At 53.0% G+C, this 5,625-nt stretch overlaps 1 protein-coding gene across 4 annotated transcripts in view; it reads right to left on the bottom strand.

Moving 5' to 3' along the window:
* Nucleotides 1–3,933, bottom strand: part of ZSCAN10 (zinc finger and SCAN domain containing 10) — a 10,808-nt gene extending 6,875 nt beyond the window's left edge. For 3 of the 4 annotated variants that reach the window (XM_025370801.1, XM_025370803.1, XM_025370806.1), the window contains exon 1: nt 3,805–3,933. The gene's annotated coding sequence lies outside the window, so the exon portion shown is untranslated. The remainder of the gene's footprint in view (nt 1–3,804) is intronic. The other variant, XM_025370807.1, reaches the window with a different exon arrangement.
* Nucleotides 3,934–5,625: the final 1,692 nt, after the last annotated feature.

Below are 5,625 nucleotides of genomic sequence, written 5' to 3'. Positions count from 1 at the left end.
AAAAAAAAAAAAAAAAAAAAAAAAAAAAAATACAAAAAATTAGCCAGGTGTGGTGGTGGGTGCCTGTGGTCCCAGCTACTCGGGAGGCTGAGGCAGGAGAATGGTGTGAATCCAGGAGGTGGAACTTGCAGTGAGCCGAGATCGCGCCACTGCACCCCAGCCTGGGTGACAGAGCCAGACTCCGTCTCAAAAAAAAAAAAAAAAAAAGGGCCGGGCGCGGTGGCTCAAGCCTGTAATCCCAGCACTTTGGGAGGCCGAGACGGGTGGATCACGAGGTCAGGAGATCGAGACCATCCTGGTTAACACGGTGAAACCCCGTCTCTACTAAAAAATACAAAAAACTAGCCGGGCGAGGTGGTGGACGCCTGCAGTCCCAGCTACTCGGGAGGCTGAGGCAGGAGAACGGCGTGAACCCGGGAGACGGAGCTTGCAGTGAGCTGAGATCCGGCCACTGCACTCCAGCCTGGGTGACAGAGCGAGACTCCGTCTCAAAAAAAAAAAAAAAAAAAAATGTAACCAGTCATGGTTGTGTATACCTGTGGTCCTAGCTACTTGGAAGGCTGAGGTGGCAAGATTGCTTGATCCCAGGAGGTTGAGGCTGCGGTGAGTGAGCTGTGACTGCAACACTGTACTCCAGCCTAGGCGACAGCGTGAGCTCCTGTCTCAAAAAATAAAAAATGTAAAATAAGTCACTTATCGCCACCAGGGGGCACTGACAACCTCCCCCAACCTCCTCCCAAGTCTAGGACTGTGGGGCTTCTCCTTCCTGGTCTGGTAGCCCAGTGCCACCCACAGGGGATTCAGTTCAGTCCTGCTCAACTAATTGAGGCTGGATGACTTAAGCTTTTCTGAGCGGAGCAGGCTCGTATTTTTGTTAGATCTCTGAGGCACTTTTTACATTTTATTTCAGACAGGGGTCATTTTATAGACATGGAAACCCAGGCTCCTGCCCTCTGCTTTCTGCCCTTCCTGTTCTCTAGCCTCAGGGCTACACAAGGGAACCTCTCCTAGAGTCTCCCACTCTCCACTCCCAGTTGGCACCCCAGGTAGGGGGATGTGAAGAAAGCCTGAAGCACCACTCCCCCCACCTGAGTGGCACAGGGCACTGTCCAGCACATAGTGGCTGGCACACAGTAGGCATCCATGAGCACGAGCTATTACTGTTCTCATTGCTGCTGATGACAACACCAGGCACCGCAGCAGTGACTCATAGTTCTATTGGACCCATCACCCATTCTACAGCCGAGGACACTAAGGCTCAGCAAAAAGGTAACCCAGTGACCGGGTGCAGTGACTCAGGCCTGTAATCCCAGCACTGTGGGTGGCCGAGGTGGGTGGATCACCTGAGGTCAGGAGTTCGAGACCAGCCTGACCAATATGGTGAAACCCTTGTCTCTGCTAAAATTACAAAAATTAGCTGGATGTGGTGGCATGCGCCTGTAGCCCCAGCTACTCAGGAGGCTGAGAGAGGAGAATTGCTTGAACCTGGGAGGCGGAGGTTGCAGTGAGCCAAGATCACGCCACTGCACTCCAGCCTGGGCGACAGAGTGAGACTCCATCTCAAAAAAAAAAAAAAAAATTATCCGGGAATGGTGGCATGCATCTGTGGTCCCAGCTGCTCGGGAGACTGAGGCAGGAGAATCGCTTGAACCTAGGAGGCAGAGGTTGCAGTGAGCTGAGGTTGCACCACTACACTCCAGCCTGGGCGATAGAATGAGACTCTGTCTCAAAAAAAAAAAAAAAAAAAAAGGTAACCCAGCCTTGGGCAGCCTCTCCCTAGTAACAATGGCCTAGTTGAGAGCCTTGGCCAGTTCGGTGTACCCAATTAATATGAGCCTGAGGGTTCTCTGAACCTCTTTCTCAGGTGGGGTGTGTGTTGTGGTACAGAATGGGGGATTTTAAGCTTAGCCGCTGAGAAGGAGGGGGAGGTGATGCTAGAACATGACCCATCTCTCCCAACCTCCCCGAAACACACAGTATCTTCCAAGCCCCTCACCCCCACCCCATCTCCCCTCCATCTCCCAACCTCAGCTACCTGGGGAAGGACTCCGACAAAACTGGGAAGTTCCCTGCCCCAGTCCCGTCCCATCCAGGTGTTGAGATGCTTCCTAGCGTTAACCCTTAAGCTCCCAGTTTGGGAGCCGGATGGGGACAGGGTGGGGCCAGATAAATGAAGACAAAGTGAGAAATCCAGATTTCAACCCCTGCACGTGTGAGAGTGTAACCACCCCCGAGCCAGAACTATGCTTTCCTGCCCTCTGGCATCCACTCCAGGCAGCCCCCATCCCCCTCAACCCGTCTCTCCCCACTAGGGCGATGCAGTGCCTCAATCACAGATGAGTGTATTTCTCTGCCTGGCCTGGGAGTAGGAGCTGTGACTAGTTCAATGAGTGTTCATCCAGCACTCGAAGTTACTTCAATGTCTATTAGCAGCAATTAGGAAATGGCAATGATTCTGGCCAACTCAAAGGAAAGCACATAACAACGTCTAGGGCAGAAAAGGTCTGTGATAAATGATCAGAAAAATGGTGTTGTGAGGCCGGATGCGGTGGCTCATGCCTATAATCCCAGCATTTTGGGTGACCGAGGCAAAAGGATCGCTTGAACCCGGGAGGTCAAAGCTGCAGTGAGACATGTTCGCGCCACTGCACACCAGGCTGGATAAAAGGGGAAGACCCTGTCTCAAAAAAAAAAAAAAAAAAAAAAAGAAAAGAAAAAAAAAGTGAGGGGGAGGGGAGAGAAAATGGGATTGTGTTTCACTGGTTTTTAGTAGCATGCACAAAATAACAAGAAAACCAATCACTGCTCATCCACTGCCCTGCAGGAGAAGCGGGCAGGTACTGAGCGTCCAGCGATTAGGCTCATTTCATCCCGGTCCAGCCCATGCACTAAATAATCATTTCTCCCTTTGCGAAGTACAAAGTTGCACTTGGTGACGTGCTCAGGGTCACACCAGATGGAGCCAAGATTTGCTTTAGGCTGAGAACGTAGGTCTAGAACACAGTGCCAAAGCTCTGAAACAGAAAAGGAACTGATCTCCACCTGCTCTGTGCCATTTTCCTAGCCTTAACCGAAATATCACAGCATGAAACAGAAAAAAAATAAGAGGATTCCAAATTTCAGCCCTCAGGCCGAGCCACACAGGGAGGCCGGAATCTCCAGGTGAGGTCTCTCCAAAAGGTTTCAAAGAGGTGGAATTCGAGACAAGTTGGCTTCAGAGAATTTCTCCCTCCCCCCAGATCTCCAGGACAAAAGCTCTGTTAATATGCACCTCTGTTGGGGGTGGGCTGGGTAGGGAAGCAGGCGGAGGCTCTACAGCCACCATCCAACATTTGACCAGCTTAATTTGGAGCCCAGGGTGGAGGTGCTGCCACGAGACCCATCCAGGTCATGTGAGAGCCCAGAGTTGGGGAAGGGGGCAAAGGTGGGGTCCGCGGCCGGGAACACCCCCTTTCTCCCTGGACACAGTTGGCAGCTGCCTGATTTGTTGTTTGGTGGTGGGCTTCCCTCTGCGTGCTGGGCTGAGTGGACAAGGCCCATCAGTCCACCTGGGAGCATGTGAAGCCAGCCTTCTTCAATGTCACAGGAAGTTCTGCGATCTCCCTCCTCCCCAACGCCCCCATCGCAACAGGTCCACCAAGCTGGCTGACACAAGGCTCCCCAGCAGACCCTCTACATCCTCCCAAGGCTCTTCCAGCCCCCACCCCAGCACCAAGGCCTGGAGCTTCCCCTGCTCTCTCCAAGCTGCTGTGAACTCCTAGCACCCGTTCTGGCAGCCTGCACCCCGGCCTCCCTCCAACTCACCACTCCGAGTCCCCACTACACAGGCAGAGATGCTAGGGGGGTTCTCTGAGGACTCCAGGGCCAAAGCCAGCCTCCGCCAGCCTAGGGAAGGGCTCTGGGAAAATGGAACAGGAAGTTCCTTGCCCCAGTCCCATCCCATCCAGGTGATGAGGGGCTTCCTAGAGTTAACCCTTAAGCTCCCAGTTTGGGAGCGGGATGGGAAGAGGGCGGGGCCAGGGACATGAAGACAAAGTGAGAAATCCAGATTTCAATCCCAGCATGTGTGAGTGTAACCATCCCCCAAGCCAGAACTACCACCTCCCAAATGAAGACTGGCCTGGTGCCCCTTGCAGGTCTGCCCATCTTTCTTTTGGGCTAAGAGCTGCCATTTTTAAATGCCCACAGTGTGCTGGTTTCTTTGCTAGGCTTTTCATTCACGTGACTACTCTTTGCAATGGCCTCCTGTGTGCCAGGCACTGTTACAAAGCAGGGGCTAAGGACCCAGAGAGAAACTGGAGGAATAAGGCCCTGCTCTCAGGGTCTTACATTTTAGGGCAAAGGAGCAGCGACGGTGCTAGGAAAAAATGGAACAGGAGGATGTGATGGGGCAGAGGCTGCTCCATCTAAACGGTCACCTAAAGTCCTCCGAGTCCTGCCAGGTGGTTTTGTCCCAACTTTACCGATGACGAAGCAAGGGCTCCCCAGGAGGGAAGTGACCTCACCAACAGCGTTTGGGCCCAAACCAATTCCTTCCCTGTGCTTAAAGTGCCTTCTTGGGTTGTGCCCTTGGCTGCAGCTCGTGCCTTACTGAGCGTTCAGAGCCCCCGGGGAGTCAGGACCACCTCTCAGGTGTTGGCCGTTTCCCCGGCCTAGACCCCTCCGTCCTTTGGGGCCTGGACCCGCCTGACTGGCTCATCTGCCGGGTCTTTGTTTTCCTGCACTTAACATCTGAGCTCATCCTGTTCTTATTTCAGTTGTCTAGTGCTCCCTGCGCACGACGGTCTTTCTCCTTGGTCTGCTCTGCATTCCCCGCGTCCAGCGCCTCGCGCTTCCAGTCGCGGGCTCCTCCCACACCATAATTTGTCCAGTGGCAGGGCCAGAAAAACCCGCCCCCAGGGAAGTGGGCCCGAAGGCCAAGGGGCGGGGCGGGGTTCTGTAGGGCAGGAGGGGGCGTGTCCGGGGCGGGGTGGGGTGCTGTAGCGCCGGAGCGGGTGTGGCCTTGGCGGGACCAGGCAACCACTAGAGGCTGGGAAGCGAGAGGCGTGGAGACTCTCTCATCACACCCGGTTAATTTTTTTTTTTTTTTTTGTATTTTTTGTAGAGATGGGGTTTCACCATGTTGGCCAGGCTAGTCTTGAACTCCTGACCTCAGGTGATCCACCTGCCTTGGCCTCCCAAAGTGCTGGGATTACAGGCATGAGCCACTGCACTCAGCCTCTTTGATCAACTGAGGTCAGGAGTTCAAGACTCGCCTGGACAACATGGTGAAACCCCATCTCTACTAAAAATTTTTGTTTCTTTTAAAATTGTAATTCTCCCAATTCCACTTATTTTATTTTATTTTATTTTGTTAGAGACAAGGTCTTGCTATATCTCCCAGGCTGGACTCAAACTCCTGGGTTCAAGTGATCCTCCCACCTTGGTCTACCAAGGAGCTGGGACTACAGCTGGGACTCCATGCCATCGAGCGTTCTTTCCCTCTCATTGGTGAATGATTTTCCTCATTACATCAGTTATTCATTCTACTGTGGGTAGACAGTGGGCAGTTTTCAGTTTGGGGCTATCTGTAGTTGTTCTCATATGTCTCTGGTGACCATATATGGGACAGCAGTCTGAAATAGG

This window comes from Theropithecus gelada, chromosome 20 (assembly GCF_003255815.1).
Source record: "Theropithecus gelada isolate Dixy chromosome 20, Tgel_1.0, whole genome shotgun sequence".
In the NCBI taxonomy this organism is placed as follows: Eukaryota; Metazoa; Chordata; class Mammalia; order Primates; family Cercopithecidae; genus Theropithecus; species Theropithecus gelada.
This window is presented reverse-complemented; position numbering and strand designations above follow the sequence as displayed.